This window comes from Ursus americanus, chromosome 13, assembly GCF_024610735.1.
Source record: "Ursus americanus isolate L20-20 chromosome 13, mUrsAme1.1.p, whole genome shotgun sequence".
Taxonomy (NCBI): Eukaryota; Metazoa; Chordata; class Mammalia; order Carnivora; family Ursidae; genus Ursus; species Ursus americanus.
The window spans coordinates 227,094-246,529 of NC_142139.1; the positions used below are offsets into that span (position 1 = coordinate 227,094).

General features: G+C 38.0%; 1 long non-coding RNA gene across 2 annotated transcripts in view; it reads left to right on the forward strand.

Annotated features, from left to right (window-relative positions):
• LOC123793134 (uncharacterized) overlaps positions 1 to 19,436 on the forward strand; it is a 231,607-nt gene that overhangs the window by 33,810 nt on the left and 178,361 nt on the right. The gene's annotated exons all lie outside the window — the stretch shown is intronic.

The following is a 19,436-nucleotide window of genomic DNA, read 5'->3' on the forward strand; positions in this document are numbered from 1 at the left end:
GTGTTTGAAATTGTATTAGTCTGCTTAGGCTGCCATAATGGACTGCCACAAACTGGGCAAATGACAGACATTTATTTTCTCACATTTCTGGAGGCTAGAAGTCCATGATGAAGGTTCTGGCAAATTCAATTTCTGGTGAGGACCTTCTTCCTGGCTTGCAGATGGCTATGTCCTCCGTGACCTTTCCTCTGTGTGTGCACAGAGATGAGCTCTGGTGTTTTTATCTCTTATAAGGGCACCAGTCCTGTTGGATGAAGGTCTACCCTTATGATCTCATTTAACTTTAATTATCTTTTTAAAAGCCCTATCTCAAAAAGCAGTCACAGTAGGAGGTAACACTTCAATATATGAATTTTAGGGGCATACAATTCAGTTCTAACAGGAGTCAAGTATGGAAAGCATTTCAAGGAGAGTGATCAGACATGTCAAATGTGGCTTTTATCTATGTTCAGTGCTAAAGCAAATGTAGGCGGAGTGTTGGATTTAACTGGACTTGAAGTTACAATATATGTGTATATGATTAAGGAAGTGATTATAAAAATTGACCTTGAAATCTAAGTTGGTAAGTGGGTAGTGAGTAGATGATCTTCAAGTACATTTATTCTTTTATTCACAAATATTTATTGAACATCACTATATACTTGACACTGGGTTAGAGCTTAGGGATTCACAGGAGGTAGGGCATGATCTCTACCTTTGAGAAACTTACAGACCAGTTTGAGAAGTACAGTATATGAAAGATCATTGCATGTACAGGAAAGATAAATGCACATTTCTGTCTTCATTATCTGGTTTAGCGGAATATATTTGCAATAATTATTCAAGATAGGAAGAACTTTTTTTGCATGTAAAAAGGCAGTATTTCCCAATTTCTTATCCATGGTTTGATGAGGCATTCCCTTCTCCCTCTTCTCCCCCTTCCCCTCCTTCTCCCTATCTTGTTAATAATGAATTTAGCTTTGCTAATCTTTCCCTCCTGTTTTTCTCTCCTTCGTCTTGGATCTATAGTAAAGAAAGTTTCCTCACCTGTTGTATAATTTGGATTGACAAACCTCTCAGTGGAAAAGGAGAGGGTGGATGATGGGAGTGGAAAAGAACCAGAATTTGAAGGCCATTTTTGCTAGTGTATTTTAGAGCGATGTAGTGAGGAATGTGATCTCTAGCGTCTGCCAAGTTTCTCAGTGTTAGCAGAGAAACTCTTGGAAAGTGAGTAGAAAGATCAATAATTGAGATATGAAGCTTATTCCAATTCTGAAATTCTGTATTTCAGTGTCCATCTTCAGTAGAGAGCTTAGAATTATGGGGAAAATTAAAATATATTAGAATTAAGAACAATATGAGCCATTGTGATATATGATATACATATCTTATTTGGATAATGCTAATTATAGCATTATGGTCTCTGAGAGGGTTATATGCTTATAAAATTAGAAAATTTAACATCTCATGATAATGTATAGACTATTCTTTTAAAAATATTTAATTTAAGGCAGAAATAGCTAATAATAATTTGACCTAATAACTCAGTAATCTTAAAACCCGGTGTTCTTTCCTGCATGTATTATAATATTTGTTATCATTTCACAGGTTTGTATTTCCAAAGCTGGTACAACAGAGACTATTTTCTCCTAAACATGATGTTTTTAATTAAGAGGTACTCAGTTATAGATGAACTCAGTAATCATTGACTATTCAGTAAAAGTAAAATTCAATAACAGGCAAATGGTGGGAATTTGAGTTTGTCTACAGTGGACTATTTTTCATTTTCTTCTATAAAAATGTTAAGGAAGTTTCACTTGAGGGAGAATGGTATAGATGTAATTTTTCCTAATTCCTCCTCTCAGAACAATTAAAAACTCTGGACTCAAATATAACACAAACATAGGAAGACCCTGAGGGGTAGAGAGAACAAAACAAACTAGCTAGGTATCCTGGGACCACGGAGTGACACAGTGGTGAATTCCTTGGGTTTTCTTTTTGCCTTGTGTATCCCAAACTGGGTCCTGAAGAAGCTTTACAACCTGAGAATGCCAATAGGCACAGATCAAAACAAAACCAAAAATAAACCAAGGAAGCCCCCCCAAAACCGAAACAAACCAAAAACCAAAACAAACAAACAAACAAAAAATAAACCCAAACAAACCCTAAAATGACAGAGTAAAACAAAACCCAAGAAAAACTTGTTCTCTCTAGCTAAAGGATGAGGAAAAGGCAGCCTAGAAAGGCAGAAAACATGTAAATAATAAATGATCTACTCCAGCCAAACACCACGGAAGAAAACTGTACCTCTGTGCCCACTCCTTTCAGTGAAAACTGGGTAGAGTGCCTGGACTTCCACCCTTACCAGACTGTAGCAGGTGCCCCAGTCTCCATGCTTGGGTGTCAGAGAAGGCTGAGTGAGAAACTGAGAATTTCATCTCTGCTGGGCACAATGAATCCCCCCGTCCCTTGCTTGCAGTACCAGTAGAGCAGTGACATGGCACCCCTTACCCTCCCAGCCAGGGTGGTCATCAGTGGAGACCTAGTGGGAGCCTGAATTCCCACTCTGCCCAGCAGTATAAGGACCCCCTAACTCCCTCAGTTTCCAACAGAGGCTGAGTAGAGATCTTGGGTATCCACCACCATCTGGCAGTACTGAAGTGATACCCCCTTTCATTAAACGGACTGGTATCGGAGGAAAGTTGCTGGGGCTCCTGGGTGGCTAAGTCCGTAAAGTGTCTAACTCTTGATTTCAGCTCAGGTCATGGTCTCAGAGTCCTGGGATTGAGCCCTACATTGGGCTCCTGCTTGTCTCCCTCTCCCTCTGTCCCTCCACCTGCTCATGCACTCTCTCTCCCTCTCTTAAATAAATAAATAAATCTAAGAAAGAAGTTGCTAAAAAAAGATTTAAATAAGATCCAGAGTTTCATAAAACCCTAAATGTCCAGGTTTCAATAAGAAATCACTCAGTATACCAAGAACCAGGAGGAACTCAAACTGAATAAGACAATCGATGCCAACATCAAGATGATACGTATGTTACAATTATTTGACAATGAATTTAAGGAAGACATCATAAAAATGCTTCAGTGAACAATTACAGATCTGCTTGAAACCATTGAAAAATAGGAAGTCTGGGCAAAAAAATGGAAATTCTCAGCAAAATAAAGAAGATATAAAGAAGAGCCAAATGGAAATTTTAGAACAACAGAACAAAGAGCAAAATAAAACCAACGTATAGGCTTAATAGAAGAATGGAGAGGACAGAGGGAAAAAAAAAAATCAGTGAATTTGAACATAGAACAATAGAGGGGCGCCTGGGTAGCGCAGTAGTTAAGCGTCTGCCTTCGGCTCAGGGCGTGATCCCGGTGTTCTGGGATCGAGTCCCACATCGGGCTCCTCTGCTGGGAGCCTGCTTCTTCCTCTTCCACTCCCCTGCTGTGTTCCCTCTCTCGCTGGCTGTCTCTCTGTCACATAAATAAATAAAATTTAAAAAAAAAATCTTGAACATAGAACAATAGAAATGATCCAATCCAAACAACAGAGAAAAAAAATAGATTGAAAAAAAGTGAGTAGAGCCTCAGGGACAGATTGGGACAAAACAATTCAAGTCTTTGCTTCCAGAAGGAGGTAGGAGAGAGGATGCCCACTGCTATTACAAAGAAATACAATTGATTTTGTTTGTTAATCTTGAGTCCTGCAACCTTGCTGAATTTACTCCCTAGTTCTAGGAGTTTTGTTTGTTTGTTTGTTTGTTTGTTTTTAATAGATTCCTTGGAATTTTCTCATAAAGCATCATGTCATCTGCAAAGAAAAACAGTTTTAGTTCTTCCTTTCTGATCTGCATGCCTTTTGTCTCTCTTTCTTCCTTATTGTACTGGCTGAAACTTCCCATACCATGCTGAGCAACAGTGGTTAAAGTATTCTTTGCCTTGCCCCCAATCTTAGGTGAACCCATTCAGTCTCTGACCATTAAGTGTGATGTTGGCTGTGGGTTTTTTGTAGATGTTCCTTAAAATTGGGAAACTTCCTTTCTATTCCTAGTTTTCTGAGAGTATTTATCATGAATGAGTGTTGACATTGAAACTAAAAATACAATGCCATTTACAATCACTCAAAAAAGAAAGAAATACTTAGGTGTAAGTTTAACAAAACATCTGCAGGCTGTTATTTTGAAAACTACACAATGTTGATGAAAGAAATCAAAGAAGGTCTAAATAAATGGAGAGATGTGCCAGTTTCATGGATTAGAAGAAGCAGTAGAGTAAAGATATCAGTTCTTCTCTAATTGATATACAAGTATTCAAAATCCCAACAAGATTTTTTTGTAGATAGACTCAAGATTATACTAAAATTTATATGGAAAGATAGAAGAACTAGAACAGTTACAACAATTTTGAAAAAGAAATAGTGGGAGAAAAAGTCTACTTAATTTCAAGATTTATTATCTATTTACAGTAATCAAGACTGTGTGGTATTGGCAGAGAGATAGACACATAGGTCAGTGGAATGGAGAACCCAGAAATAGACTCATAAAGTATGGCCAGCTGACTTTTGACAAAAGTGCAAAAGCAGTTCAATGGAGGAAGGATAATCTTTTCAACAGATGGTGCTGAAGCAATTTTCTATTCATAGACAAAAACAAAAACAAAAAAACTTTAACTAAATCTCACATCTTATGCAAAAATTAAGCCAAAATGCATCATAAATATAAATGTGAAAGATAATACATACAACTTTTCGAAGATAGCATAGGAGAAGAATCTTTGGGATCTAGAGCTTGGTGAAAAGTTCTTAGACATGACACAGAAAAACACTATCGATAAAATACAAAAATCAATAAATTGCATGTCATCAAAATTAAAGACTTTTTCACTGTAAAAGACATCATTAAGGGGTTGAAAAGATTAGCTTTAAACCAGGGGGAAATATTTGCAAACCTTATGTCTGAAAAAGGACCGATTTTTAGAGTATATAAAGAACTCTGAAAACTCACATTAAAAAGCAAACAATCCAGATAGAAAATAGGCAAAAGACATGAAGAGACATTTCACTAAGAGGATGTATGCATGACAAATATGCATGCATGACAAAAAAAAGATGTTCAGGCTCACTAGCCATTAGGGAATTGCAAATTCAGACTGCAATGAGCTCTCACTGCGTACCTATAAGAACAGTTACATTTGAAAATACAACAATACCAAATGCTGGCCAGGATGCTGAAAAACAATCTGTCATACATTGCTGGTGGGAGCGTAAAATGGTACAGCCACCTTAGAAAATAGTATGGCAGTTTCTTAAAAAATTTAAATATACACTTACCATATGACACAGAAATTGTAGTCCAGGGCTTTTATCCCAGAGAAATGAAAACTCTGCACAAAAATCTGTATGTAATTGTTTATAATAGCTTTAGGGGCAAAAACTAGAAGCAGTCCAAATATTCTTCAGTAGGTGAGTGGTTAGACTAACTCTGGTATATTCATACCATGGAATACTGCCCAGCGAAGAACCAAAACCAAAACCAAACCAACCACAACCATAACAAGAAAAATGAGTGAGCTATTGATATGTGCAATAATTTGAATAAGCATTATGGTCAGTGAATAAAAGTCAATTTCAGGAGATTACATATTCTGTGGTCCCATTTATGTAACATTCTTGAAACGTCAAAATTGTGAAGATGGAAAACATATTTGTGGTTGCTAGGGGGTTAGGTATGTTGGGGTGGGAGGAAAGAGATGGATGTGACCTTGAGGGAATAGCATGGGCAGGTCTTTGTGCTGACGGAATAGTTCTGTATTGTGATTGTGTTGTTAGTAACACAAATCTACGCATGTCATAAAATGACACAGAACTAAACTCACTCATGTATAAATGTCAAATTCCTAGTTTTGATACTGGACTGTAATTATGTAAGATGTAGCCATTGGGGGAAGCTGAGTGAAAGGTACAGACCTCTCTCTGTACTGTTTTTGCAAGTTCATGTGAATCTATAATTATTCCAAAATAAGATGTTAAAAAAATTAATCTTCAGAGACAGCCATGCATTCATGCAGTTTCTATTCTGATGAGACAGATGGAAAACAAGTAAGTAAATAAGTAAAGTAACTAAGCCAATAAAGTCTTACCTTTCCTTGGAATGGATAACCAAGATTGCACATGATTCCTAAAGCAATGCTTTCTCCCTAAAAATATCTCTTCAAAAGTACTTAACATTTTTTTTATTATACTAAAGTGACACATGCATTAGACATTTCAGGATATTTAGAAATACAGCCACTTATTTGTAAATGTAAATCTTTGTCCTTAACTATTACCTGTCACTTTGGGAGAGGCAGAGAGAGAGAGAGAGAGAGCGAGCATGCACGTGTGAGTGGGAGGAGGGGCAGAGGGAGAGGAAAAAGAAGAATCCTCAAGCAGACTCTGAGCTCATGTGGAGCCTGATGCTGGGCTCCATGCGGGTCTCAATGTGGGACTTGATGTGAAGCTTGATGTGGGGCTTGACCCCAGGACCCTGAGATCATGATCTGAGCCAAAATGAAGAGTCAGATGCTTAACCAACTGAGCCACCCAGGCACCTCTATTCCATCACTTTTAGTCCTGCTTTTCTGTAGGAATCTGTTCTTTCATAGCTGTCCAACTGTCTCTTTACTTCTGGTGGGACATCCATCTTCTGCCCTCAGACATCAGTTTCCCAGACTCTGACTGAGACTTACACCATTGTCTTCCTGATGAGGGAGCAGAAGACAAGCTAAGGGCAAAGCACAAGCTGACAGCCTGCAACAGCCCCCCCACCTCGGAATATGTGTGACATTCCTCAAGCACTCCTGACTACCCTAAAACTAAGAGAAGGAAGAGACAAATAGTTGGCTAATTGAGATCACAGTCCTGCCAAACATGAGTTTCTATCAGTTTACAAATGTCTTAGTGATTTACAAGGAAAAAGCATTCTTATCAATAACCTAACTCCTGGAGAGTCATAACTCAATTTCCTGGAGCCCTAACATCACCCTCCCTTCCATGAGTGATGTGGGAAACAGGCAGAAGGAAATGTAAACAAAGTTAAGTTTCTTTAGTACCTGCAGCCTATTGACAAGGACTTGTAATAGAAAGAGTATAACATTTCTCCAGGAAACTCCCAACTGTCTTAATGCCTTACTAGAAAGAAAAACAACCTTCACTTAACAGTAGCAAGACCTCCAGAACCTGAGAGTCTTCTTCAGCATATCAAAGTCCTTTTGAAAACTTCCCTTTTTCCTTACCTCCCTCACTCCCAAGTATATAATCAGCCATTCCTCACAACCCCAGTGCAGCAGCTCCTTCAGTCCACTGGTCCTGTCCTCATGCTTTAATCACCTTTTTTGCACCAAAAACATCTCAAGAATTCTTTCTTGGTCGTTGGCTCTGGTCCTCACCAACATTCCAAGACTATATCATTCCCATTCTCAGGCCTTTGGACTCAGACTGAATTACACCACTGGCTTTCCTCTAGCTTTCAGACAGCAGATTGTGGAACTTCACAGCCTCCAGAATTGCATGAGCCAATTTTTTATAATAAATCTCCTCTTGTATATATCCTATTGGTTCTATTCTCTGGAGAACCATAACTAATACAGGTGGGAAGGAATTAGAATGTTGGCAGAAGAGCAAGGTAGCCAATGTGGCTGGAGTGGAGTAAGAGACTGATCAAAGAGACCAGGGAAGTGGTGGTGGAGCCGAGGGTGGACAAATTATGTAGGACACTGTCGGTCATGGTGGGTCTTGCACTTTTACTATTAATGGAATGAGAAGCTGTTGAAATGATGAGCAGAAAGTGCTATCTTTTGTATGTTTAAAAGGACTTTTCTGGCTAGCCAGCTGAGAACAGATTGTTGGCTATAAGAGTGGGAGCAAAGAGAATATTGAGGAACGAGGTTAACTTGCAATAATCTAGGTAGGAGATGGAAATGAAATGGGGTAAGAGATGGGTAGGTGTAGGTGGGCAGAAGTGGATTCAGCATGTAATTTGAAAGTAGGTATCACAGAATTTGCTGGTGAATTGGTATAAGTAGAAAATTTTTGGCCTGAGCAATTGGAAGATCATGGCTCTACATTTGATAATACGTAATTGAAAGATTCGGTATTGAGGAGTATGTCTTCTTGCTTAGTAAGCCTCAACACATGGCTGTTGCTGCTCTTTGGCTCAGATCTGTAGACTTGATGGGTATATTTACTCTTAGTTTCTTGCCACTTACCACCACATATGTACCTGGGATACCCCATAATTGATGGAGGGCGGGTATTAGCCACTGCTTGCAAAAAGCATGTCAGTGACAAAACATGATTTTAAATATTATGAGTGCAACCCAAAGCACTCAAGCATGGTGACTTAGAATGCTTGTCATTTTGTAATTGGCTTTTGTATCATTGTGTCAAAATTTTTGTATGACTGCTTAACTGGGCCCTTTGTTCTTTTTGTTCCCCTTTGTGTCTCTGCCACATTCCTACCTACCTTTACCTCAGAGGGTAACCTAGGTTATTAAAGTTTTTCTTTCCTTAAAATATACCTTTCAAACCAACAGAAAAGGTCTGAAGCCTTCCTTTTAAAAAAACTAGCATATATCATTTTTCAACATGTCCAATAAAATGTTATTATTTGGGGTGAATGAGAGCATCAATTTTTTTTTTTAACATGGAAGGACTTCAGCTATTTTTTCTTTTCTTTTTTTTAAATTTTATTTATTTATTTGACAGAGATAGAGACAGCCAGCGAGAGAGGGAACACAAGCAGGGGAGTGGGAGAGGAAGAAGCAGGCTCATAGCAGAGGAGCCTGATGTGGGGCTCGATCCCATAATGCTGGGATCACGCCCTGAGCCAAAGGCAGACGCTTAATAACTGCGCCACCCAGGCGCCCCAAAATTTATTCTGAATAATGTTTTTGGGTTTCTTTAGGGCACATTCTGGCTAGTATTCTGGCTATTTTAATTTGCACGAGAGTTTACCAGGTTTTTGCATGCTTAATTATATGGGTTAAATGTCGTAGAAGATCTGTGCAGTCTCATAAGAATTGGAATATAGTGTGGGACTTTGCTCTAGGTTACAGTGAAAGAAAGAATATGAGTATGAATTCAAGGGAAAAAGAGAAGGAAAAAAGGAATCCAGAAATAATCAGAAGGAACTAAGCCAAGTATACAATTATACATCAGGACCGTAATAAACAGTAAGTAAATGCAGTATTGGAGTGGGTTTTTAGGTTGGTCCTCAAGATCATTGGGAATAAGGCAGAAAGCAGAACTCCAAGATGGAAACATATGTGAGTTTCAGTGGGTGAATGGAATACAGTACAGGCATACCTTGTTTTATTGTGCTTCACTTCATAACACTTTGTAGATACTGCATTTTTCACACATTGAAGTTTGTGGCAGCCCTGTGTTGAGCAGGGCTATTGGCACCATTTTTCCAACAGCTTTTGTTCACTTTCTGTTTGTCACCTTTGGTAATTTTCAAAATATTTCAAACTTTCTCATTATTATTATATTTGTTATGGTTCTCTGTGATCAGTGATTATGGCTTGTTGAAAGTTTAGATGACAGCAGTTTTTTTAACGATAAAGCAGTTTTTAATTAAGGTATGTACTTTTTAAAGAACATAATGCTACTGCACACTTAATAGACTTACTGGTATAGTGTAATAACTTTAATATGTACTGGGAAATCCAAAAATTTGTTTGACTTGTTTATTGTGATACTAGCTTTTTTGCAGTGAACTCACGATAGCCCTGAGGTATGCCTGCAGTCCCCCTTATCCATGGTTTCACTCTCAGTAGTTTCAGTTACCAGAGGTCAACCATGGAAAGACAACCCTCCTTATGATGAATCAATAGAAGTCACAGTGCATCCATCACTCACTCTGCTTCATCTCATCACGTAGGCATTTTATCATCTCACATCACCACAAGAAGAAAGGTGAATATAGTACAATGAGGTGTTTTGAGAGAGAGAGAAACCGCATTTACATTGTTATAATTGTTCTATTTTATTATTAGTTATTGTTAATCTCTTACTGTGCCTAATTTATAAACTAAACTTTCCTATAGGTGCGTAGGTATAGGAAAAATCATTGTATATATAAGGTTCAGTACTATCCATGGTTTCAGGCATCCACTGGGGGGGATGGATCCCCCACAGATAAAGGAGGACTACTGTAAGATCAAATTATGTACTTTGAGTGGGTGCTGTTGAGAATCATGATTGTGAGTAAAATTAGCTGTCATGGTCCAGCCACAGTGGAAGGAGCTCATTGTTGATGAATGGTGTCGTGGAGATTGGCGGGTGGCGGTGAGGAGAGCAAGAGAACCCTCCTGTTACTGAGAAGTCTAAGGTGCCTTTCTTTAACTTTGTCATGGCATCACCGTAGCCCACTAATGAAAAATGGACAGAGCAGTTTGTGGAGTGTACGGGGTGGAGGTGGTTGCCCGAGTGCCATGCTTTGAGGAGCTCAGCGTAGCTCAGTACCTAGTACTTGAGGACGGCTGAGAAAATGGAGTGCCTGATCGGAAAGTAATGGGATTCTCATACTATAAAATGATTCCCTTCTATATATATCTTCAGGCTGCATATTGCTGATTTATAACTACTTTCTCAAAGCTACTCTATATGGTTATTAAAAACTCCATAGGTGGCCTAGGTCCTCACTTCCTGAAAGCAAAACAAACAAACAAAAACACCAAGCAAACCAAGACCGGGAAGAATTAAACAGAATATCATAGTGGACATGTGCGTTGGAATCAGATGTCCTGAGGGAGAATTCTAGGTTTACCTCTTATGTGGTGTGTAATCCTGGGCAAATTACTTAATTGCTCTGTGCTGCAGTTGTCTCATCAACAAAATGAAGTTTTTAATAGTGTCTGCTTCATAGAGCTGTTGTGAAGGGTAAATGCTATACTGCATGTAAAGTGCTTAGCACATTATGTGCCCCAATAAATGTTAGCTTATATTGATAAGGTAATTAGTTGACTCACTAACACGTATCATTCCACTCTACAAATTAAGAAAAAACCCATCTCTGTGGCATTTAGTAGGCATTGATAAATAATATTTATCTCCAGATGTATTATTTTAAAATAAAAATAACTGCCTTTTTAATGTGTAATTTGTTTAATGCTAAGGACTTAAAATTTTTGGTCTAAAATATTTTAACTATTATAAATTTTTGTGGGGAAAATTTTCATTTTTTTTAAGGAGGAAATCCGTTTCTGAACGGTTTATGATATATATGTTAAAAATATTCTGCAATAAGCTGTCTTTCAAGGTGAATATTAAAACTAAAAATTAATAATAAGTACTTCACACGAAATGGAAAAAGGTAGGAACAACCGTCTCTTGGTGTTGGAGATCTCGTCAGTCACAGATGTGGAAATGCATGCCCACGTTGACTGGTGCCTGTATGGTTCCTTCCTTCTCCTTCCTCTAAAGTGGATGCAGGTTTTAGTTGCTTTCCTGGCTGGCTTGTGCTGGAAAGGCAGCAGGTTTGATTTCTGTTGGCAGCCCCTCTTTTCATGCTCCCTGAGATGTAACCTTAAATTGATTATGTTGCCCCTTCACCTCTGCGATCGGCTGGAAAACAAAGGAAAGGGGCTCAGGGAACTCAGAGTTAGAAACTCAACATAGAAAAGGAAGCACTTTTCTTTGAATTCCTCTATCAGTTTGCCTTTCTTAAGACACGGTACACTTTGCAGTGGAATTTTATTTTGCATGTATCGTTTCCCTTATTAGTGAAGTATAGGTGTTCGAGACATATAGTTCAACTGCCTGTCCCCCACAAAATATTTTCTTGCACCCTTAACAACTAATTATCTAGCCCCTGTTCCAACACTTCCTGCCATGAGCCATCTCACCTCACAACCTGTTTTGGGGGAGACAGATTTCTTCCCTTTTAGTCAGCAGAAACTCCTTTATTGATGCAAATCATATATTGTAGTTTGAAAAGAATACATTTTATTCTAGTTCATTTCATTTTTGCATGGACATTTTCTTCACTTTTTTTAAAATCCTGATACTTTCAATATCAATAACAATAGCAATATTTTCTTGAGTTTTAGATTGGAGAAATATTTAAGCATATTCAACTTGCTCGTTAAGTTGTTCTTTCACAATTATTTTACTATAATTTTGTAATTAAAAAAATTTTTTTTTAAGTAAACTCTTCCCCAACCTGGGTCTTGAACTCATGACTCCAAGATCAAGAATTGCATGCTCTACCGACTGAGCTAGCCAGGTGCCCCATTTTACTATAATTTTGAATCTAATTTATGTTTAAGGTTTGTTTCCTTAGTCTCTTACTTTTCTTCATGAAGTTTTGAAATGTTATATAATTAGTCATTTAATTAATGTGTTATTTATTATTTGGTTACGAAGATAATGACCATACCTCTCATACCAATCACTGGAGATTTGGGTAAACCATTTGTAGAACTCTCAGGACTAGTCAAGCAAATTTTTCATGCATATCTTTTGAGAGTATTTGATACTACACACAGGGAATCTTAATTGTGGGTCTGGGTTCAAAAAGGTCCATGAATCCCCTAGAATTAAATGTGAAATTGTGGTTTTGCCCTTATGAGCAGATTTTAGGGAGATTCCAGAGACTTTTATTGGGCTTTTAGAGAGTTCTGCAAATTCCCCTCCCCCAAATGTTATGAACCTTGTTACTATAAAGTTATGAGAGTATGTATGACTTTGTTAGGGCTGCCAGAGCAAATGTCACAGACTGGGTGGCTTAAATAACAAAAATGGATTTTCTCACAATTCTGTAGGCTAAAAGTCTGGGATCAAGGTGTCAGCAGGGTTGGTCTCTTCTTGGCTTATAGATGGCTATCTTCTCCCAATGTCTTCACATGTTCTTCCTTCTGTATATGTCTGTGTCCCAATCTTCTTTTCTTAAAAGGACACCAGTCATACTGGAAGAGGGTCCACACTAGTGACCTCTTATTAACTTAATTACCTCTTTAAAGCTCTATCTCTAAAGACAGTGACCTTCTAGGTATTGGGGGTTAGGACTTGAATGTATAAATTTTGGGGGATTACAGTTCAGCCCACAACAGAGTACTTGTTTGAAAATTAAAAATCAAAAAGTGAAAACTGCATTCAATTCACTCTAGAATAAGTTTTCCGTGGTTGGATTCTGTTTGTGCAGTATTTATTAGCCTGCAACTCACGCACAATTTCTTTTTCAAACTGGTTGCTTCTGTGTGAGCTCTCTGGATCACTGGAGCCTGAACCAATCAGCCAGCAATATTTATTGAGCACCCACTGTGTGCAAAAAGCTGTACCAAGAGCTCTAAAGTCTTCAGTGTTGATTGTGCCTGCCAGCTAGGGTCAGTTGCCTTGTGAAACAACTCTGGCATTTGCTTTGTGCTGTAAAAGGGAGCAGGAGTATGGAGGTATGTACTGTGTATTTTAAGCCCTGAAATTTAAAGATCCTTATCATGGAAAGGAAGTTCCCAAAGGTGTATTTCCTCCATCTTTTCTGTAACCTTATGGTACAGACACTGATGGTGTTTATAAGCCAGAAGTAATTAGATTTTGGAAAGTTTTCTTAAAATATGCACATGAAAATCCATTCCATTATTAGGTGTGTTCACAGTCATGGTAGAGAGAAACCCTATTACTTTCTAAGCAAATGCAGAGGGCTTATCTCAAGGAGAGAACTGTCTTTTATTTGGGAACCTACATTAATAGAGATATTTGATTACCAAGATGAGGCTTTTTGGGGTGCAGTAAAACATAGATCGCTAAACATCTCAGGCTAAGAAATAAACAAATTTGGAGGGTTCAGAGCTGAGCAATCAAGGGAGGGGGAGAGGGGTGGGAGGAGGGTGGAGACCGCAGACTGGTAGGAGGATAGAGCCTGGGAAGACACAATTATTAAAAATTCCTCTAAGTTGGAAATGGTAAAAGGGAGGTTTAACCCTTAATTGTAAATTGTTGGTGGTGCTGTCCAGTGATGTGAGTTTGTCTGCTCTCTCCAAATTCTGTGGAATCTCTTGCAGGCACAGCTTTGAGTCTTTGGTTGCTGAGAGACAAGGGTGAGACCAGATGGAGTGAGAAAAAGGAGAGAAACGTAATAAGGAAATAAACACATGGGTCTGCCTAAACTAAGGAATAGTATTACTAATAATGTCGAGTCTGCCTTGTAACATTTTAGAAAAGCAAGCAGGAGATTCCCCAAAATTGAGAAGCCTACTTTATTTCATTTTTATTACCCAAGTCATAAACTTTTGCTTGATCTTTGGAGTCTTCGCCTGGGGCAGTTAGCAGCCAGGAGCCGTCGGATATGGGTGGTGGCAACAGCCGTGGCAGGGGTAACAGGGTAACGGGATCATACTTCTTAGGCGTGGGTGAGTAACGATTCCCAATTTGTCTTCAGCCTTGTCCAGTCGTGCAAAGTTAAGGGCTGTTTATCTTATTGAGGTAGTGCATTTCACATTTCACATCTGTCCTTTTGATTGCAAATATGTATACACAAAGTTACTAATGATGTTGGAAAGAGCAAGACTTTGTGCCTCTTGTTGCCAATTGCCTAAACTCATCTCCTTTCTAAGAGTCCTTTTACAGTCAGCCTGGGGTCTTAAATCCCTAATATCTCATTCTCCGTAAGCAGACTCCTATTTTACGGCTTGATAAGAGTCTTCAGCTTAGCAATATGAATATGAGACCCAAAAGCTTTCCTGCCAGGGTCTTGGCAGGAAAGAGATGCCACACTCAAACTGGGTAACTGAGCAGAGTTTAATAAAAGGACAATATATAAAGCCGTCGGTAGGGTTTAGTGAAGACTATAAAGGATAGGGTGGGTATCATCTGGGGGTCTTTGCCCTCCTAGGCTGAAAGTGGCAAGGGGAGAGAGTGGCTCCTGAAATTGCTGAGAGAGCTGTGTAAAGAGGGTCCTATGACAGGAGCTGGATTTTGAGAGACGGAAACACAAAATCTGGGTGTTTGGCAGGGAGGAAGCAGAGCAAGAGAGACTCCGACCTCATACTTCTCTTGCTTTCTGCTGTCCTGCTGGTGCCTCAGATTGACTGAACCCAGCTGGAAGCTTGCTGCTGTCCACACAGCCCAGTCTCCCAGGGAAGAGACCAGGCTGGAAGAGGATCTGAAAGGCAAACAGAAGAGAGCAAGTCATGCATACAGTTTTCTGTATTTTGAGGGGTTCAAGCATTATCCAAGTAATAAGCTGTGTTGTATTTGGGGAAGGCCCATGCTACTAACTTTAACTTGCTAAATGCCATTTCCTCCCAGAAAGCTTCCTCATAAACCCAGCCAGAAGGAGCTGGCTATCTTTTGAATGTGTCTAATACTGTGTTTCTCCTACTCATTGAACACGACAGATACTGTCTTGGATTAAATGTTCATGAAAACCTTTCTATATGTGTCTTGCTTCTATTTGTTTCTTCCAGAATGCCTTGCACAATGCCTTGCACTCAACTTTTTCTGTTAAAAGTGATCTGTTTTTGTTTTTTGAAGTGGCCAATCCTGCAGGGCAGCAGGGAGAATTATTCATGCCTCGTCATGTATGACATTGTTTACCGCATGTTTTCACTGTTACTAAGATGGTCTCCACTCTGCCTGGATGGTAATGACAGCATTTTCAGCATGATTCATGCCACTATCTTTCCACGTAGTCTGTAAGCCACAGAACAGCACAAGAATCATAAGCTTGAGATGGCATTGGGATGATTGTTTTTTGTTCTGAAGTCTCTTGCCGTTTACCTACTTCCTGCGCTAACAGTTACTCCCAGACTATTAGCATCAGTTCCTTCCTCTGGTCTAGCTCCTTTTTCCTTATTTCTTCTTTACCTTGGGCTCCCTGCCCCAGTTAACCAAAGTTGCTCGCTTGCTTCTCAGCATGAAGAGCATAATTTGCTTCTGGTCCTTTGCATGCCTCTTGTTCAAGGTCTAGAGCACTGTTTTTTTACCTCCCTGGGTTTTTAGGAAGTTAGCGTTACCCTGAGGTTGTTGGCAAGAATCTTAGCACATATGGAAAAAAAAAAAAAAACAGAAAACCAACAACAAACTACTTAGTTAAGGCGTATTTCCCTAATTTTGCATTTGGGTACTTGAATTTTGGAATCTGTAGTAGTATTTTAGATTTTTCCTTTAATATTTTTGTATCTTCTTAATGGGTTTCTTAGTATAGGCTATTGTGTATTTTGGGTTTGGATTATACTGTTAAGCATATTATTTCTCTAATTTCTGTTTATTTACAAGTTTTATGAACAGATAGTCAAGTTTTCCTGCCACATGTTAGTGAGAGCATCAAAATAGATAATTTGTTATTGGTTGAATTTGCTCTATTAACCAGCACTCTGTGGTTCTCATTCATTATGTATTCAATCACTCACTTGTAGTATTATCCAGAACTCATTTCTCCATCTAATTAGTAAGTATATCATTAAAAACTTCAAATGCCCTGCTATAACCCAAATATAACATTCTATGCCAGTCTGGCTTTGAGAAAAAGATATTAGGTTAACTTGCATGATTTATTCTTCAAAGACCAGGCAGGCTTCTAGTCATTAACACTTCTAAATGTTTACATAACTTGTTAATGATTTGTTCAGCTTCCCCCCCCCCACCAGTGGTTGAAATAAGTTTTAGAAGTCTGTAGTTTTCAGAAAATATATTTGGAAAATAAAACATTTGCTTGCTTATCCTCAGTCTTCTGTCATCTCTTTTATTCCCTATGATGTCTCAAATGCTGACATTTGTCCTGCATTGAATTTGAATTTATCCCTTTTAGTATTCAGGGATAAAATTCAGACTGGTTAGCCCCCTTTCAACTTAAAATAGGCAAAAAACAAAACAAGTAACCTGATAGGAGTTCTTCAACTCTTAATGTCACCAATTTTAGATTTTAATCCTTTTAAAAAAATTGTATAAAGATTGAAATTGCTCCCTGTTGGGCTCAACAGTAGTCTACAAGTTAAGAAGAAAAAGTGGACCCTATCTAACATCCACAGTGAGGGAACAGTAGGTAGCAAATTTATGCCCTATATTTAAATCTAGCTCTGAATTTGAAATTCTAATTATTTAAAAACCCTTTTATTTACAAGGATGAAAACAGAAATAAATTCATTTTCAAGAGGAGATCCTTATTAAAATCCACGTTTCAAGATTTATTGAAGAGCTAAAGGAGCTATGTGGTGAGCTATTCCTTCTCTTACCTCAGACACGAGAAAACCAAGAGTGACGAGGAGTGCCCGTCGAAACCCATTAACTGACATCAACTAGCTCTCTCTGCTACAGTGTGACCTTATGTGAGGAATTAATAAATGGACAAAAATGTAACAACAACCAATTATCACATATCTGTTACATTCCTCAAGCAGGTTTGAAATAAACTTTGGAACTCTTGTACTTTTTTTTAATCATTAAATTATTATTTATTTCATTTTTCTATTTGTTTATTTAACCTTTTCACCCCTTTCACCCCTTTCTCCCACACCATACTCCCTGCTTCTGGTAACTAGCAATCTGTTTTCTGTATCTAGGAGCTTTTTAAAAAAGATTCCATATATACCGTTTTTTTGTGGAGTAAGAGCCATCATACCATATTTGTCCTTCTCTGTCTGACTTATTTCACTTAGCATAATGCCTGCAAGGTCCATCCATGTTGTTGCAAACAGTAAGGTTTCATTTCTTTTTATAGCTGAATATTCCACTGTAGGTATATACCACATCTTTATCCATTCATCTATCGACAGGCACTTACATTTTTTTCCTATCTTGGTTATTATAAATAACGCTGCAATGAGCATAGAAGGTGCATACATCTTTTTGAGTTGGTGATTTTTTAAAAACTTTGGATAAATACTCAGAAGTGGAATTCCTAGATTATATGGTAATTCTATTTTTAATTTTTGGGGGAAACTTCATACCGTTTTCCACAGTGGCTGCACCAATTTACATTCCTGCCGACAGTGCACAAGGTTTCCTTTTCCTCACATTCTCATCAACACTTGTCTTTTTGATAATAGTCAATCTGACAGGTGTGAAGTGATATTTCATGCTGGTTTTAATTTGCATTTGTCTGATGATTAATGATATTGAACATATTTTCATGTACCTGTTGGCTATCTCTGTTTCTTCTTTGGGAAAATATCTATGCAGATCTGTCCATTTTTAACCTGATTTTTTGTTTTTTGCTATTGAGTGGTATGACTTCCTTATACATTTTGAATATTAACCCCTTACATGACTTGCAAATATTTTCTCCCATTCAGTAGGTTGTTGTTTTATTTTGTTGATGGTTTCCTTTGGTGTGCAGAAGATTTTTAGTTTGATGTAGTCCCACCTGTTTATTTTTGTTTTCGTTGCTTTTGCTTTTGGTGTCAGACTCAGGAAATCATGACCAAGACCCATTCCAAGGGGCTTATTGCCTGTGTTTTCTTCTAAGAGTTTTATCGTTTCAGGTCTTAACTGTATTCAAGTATTTTATCCATTTTGAGTTAATTTTTGTATATGCTGCAAGATAATGGTCCAGTTTGATTCTTTTACATGTTGTTGTCCAATTTTTCAAGCACCATTTATTGACGAGACTGACTTTCCCCATTGCATATTATTGAGTCCTTTGTCATAAATTAATTGTCCATATATGTGTGGATTTATTTCTGGGCTCTCTGTTCTGTTCTTTTGATCTGTGTGTCTGTTTTTATGCCAATACCATACTGTTTTAATTACTATAGCTCTGTAATAGAGTTTGTAATCGGGGAAGCATGTTGCCTCCAGTTTTGTTCTTTCTCAAGATCGCTTTGGCTATTTGGGGTCTTTTGTGCATTTAAAAAAATTTATTCTATCCGTTTTTGTGTGAAGGCTTTTCTCTTTAAAGCAAAGATGGATGCAAAAAGGGAGACCTAATTTTCTCTGTTATTTGTTAGCAATGAATTGTAGATGATAGATGGTCCCAAGTAGTGAGCTTCTTGCTTATTTGTTTTGTTCCAATTATATTATTTTCTCTCTACCCTGCAAACAACAAAAACAAGCCAAAAATTCCCACAACAAATCTAGCCGAAATCAAAATTAATAAACAAAACCAAATTAAAAACCATCTCCTATATTTGGAATGTTTGGTCCTAGATGGTGAAGAACCCGGGAGCAGGACTGCTTATAACATGACTTTTGAGGTTCCCATGGCATTTAGCTATTCTTGCCATGTTTATTCTGTTCTTTTTATGTTTGTGCAGCTTTACAATGCATTCAGATGATATTAAGTGTACTAATACTATTCTTTCATGGGTTAAGAATAAAACTGTATTTGTCCCAGAAGCCTGGACCTGTAGAGATAATAGCCAGCATTAGCAGAGAGGTATTCTCTCAGGTCTATTTACGCAATATCAGTTTGATTTGATAATCTCACCGTAGTATCATTACTGGTCATAAAATTAACTACTTCTTTTTTAATTTTACCCTTCGACGTT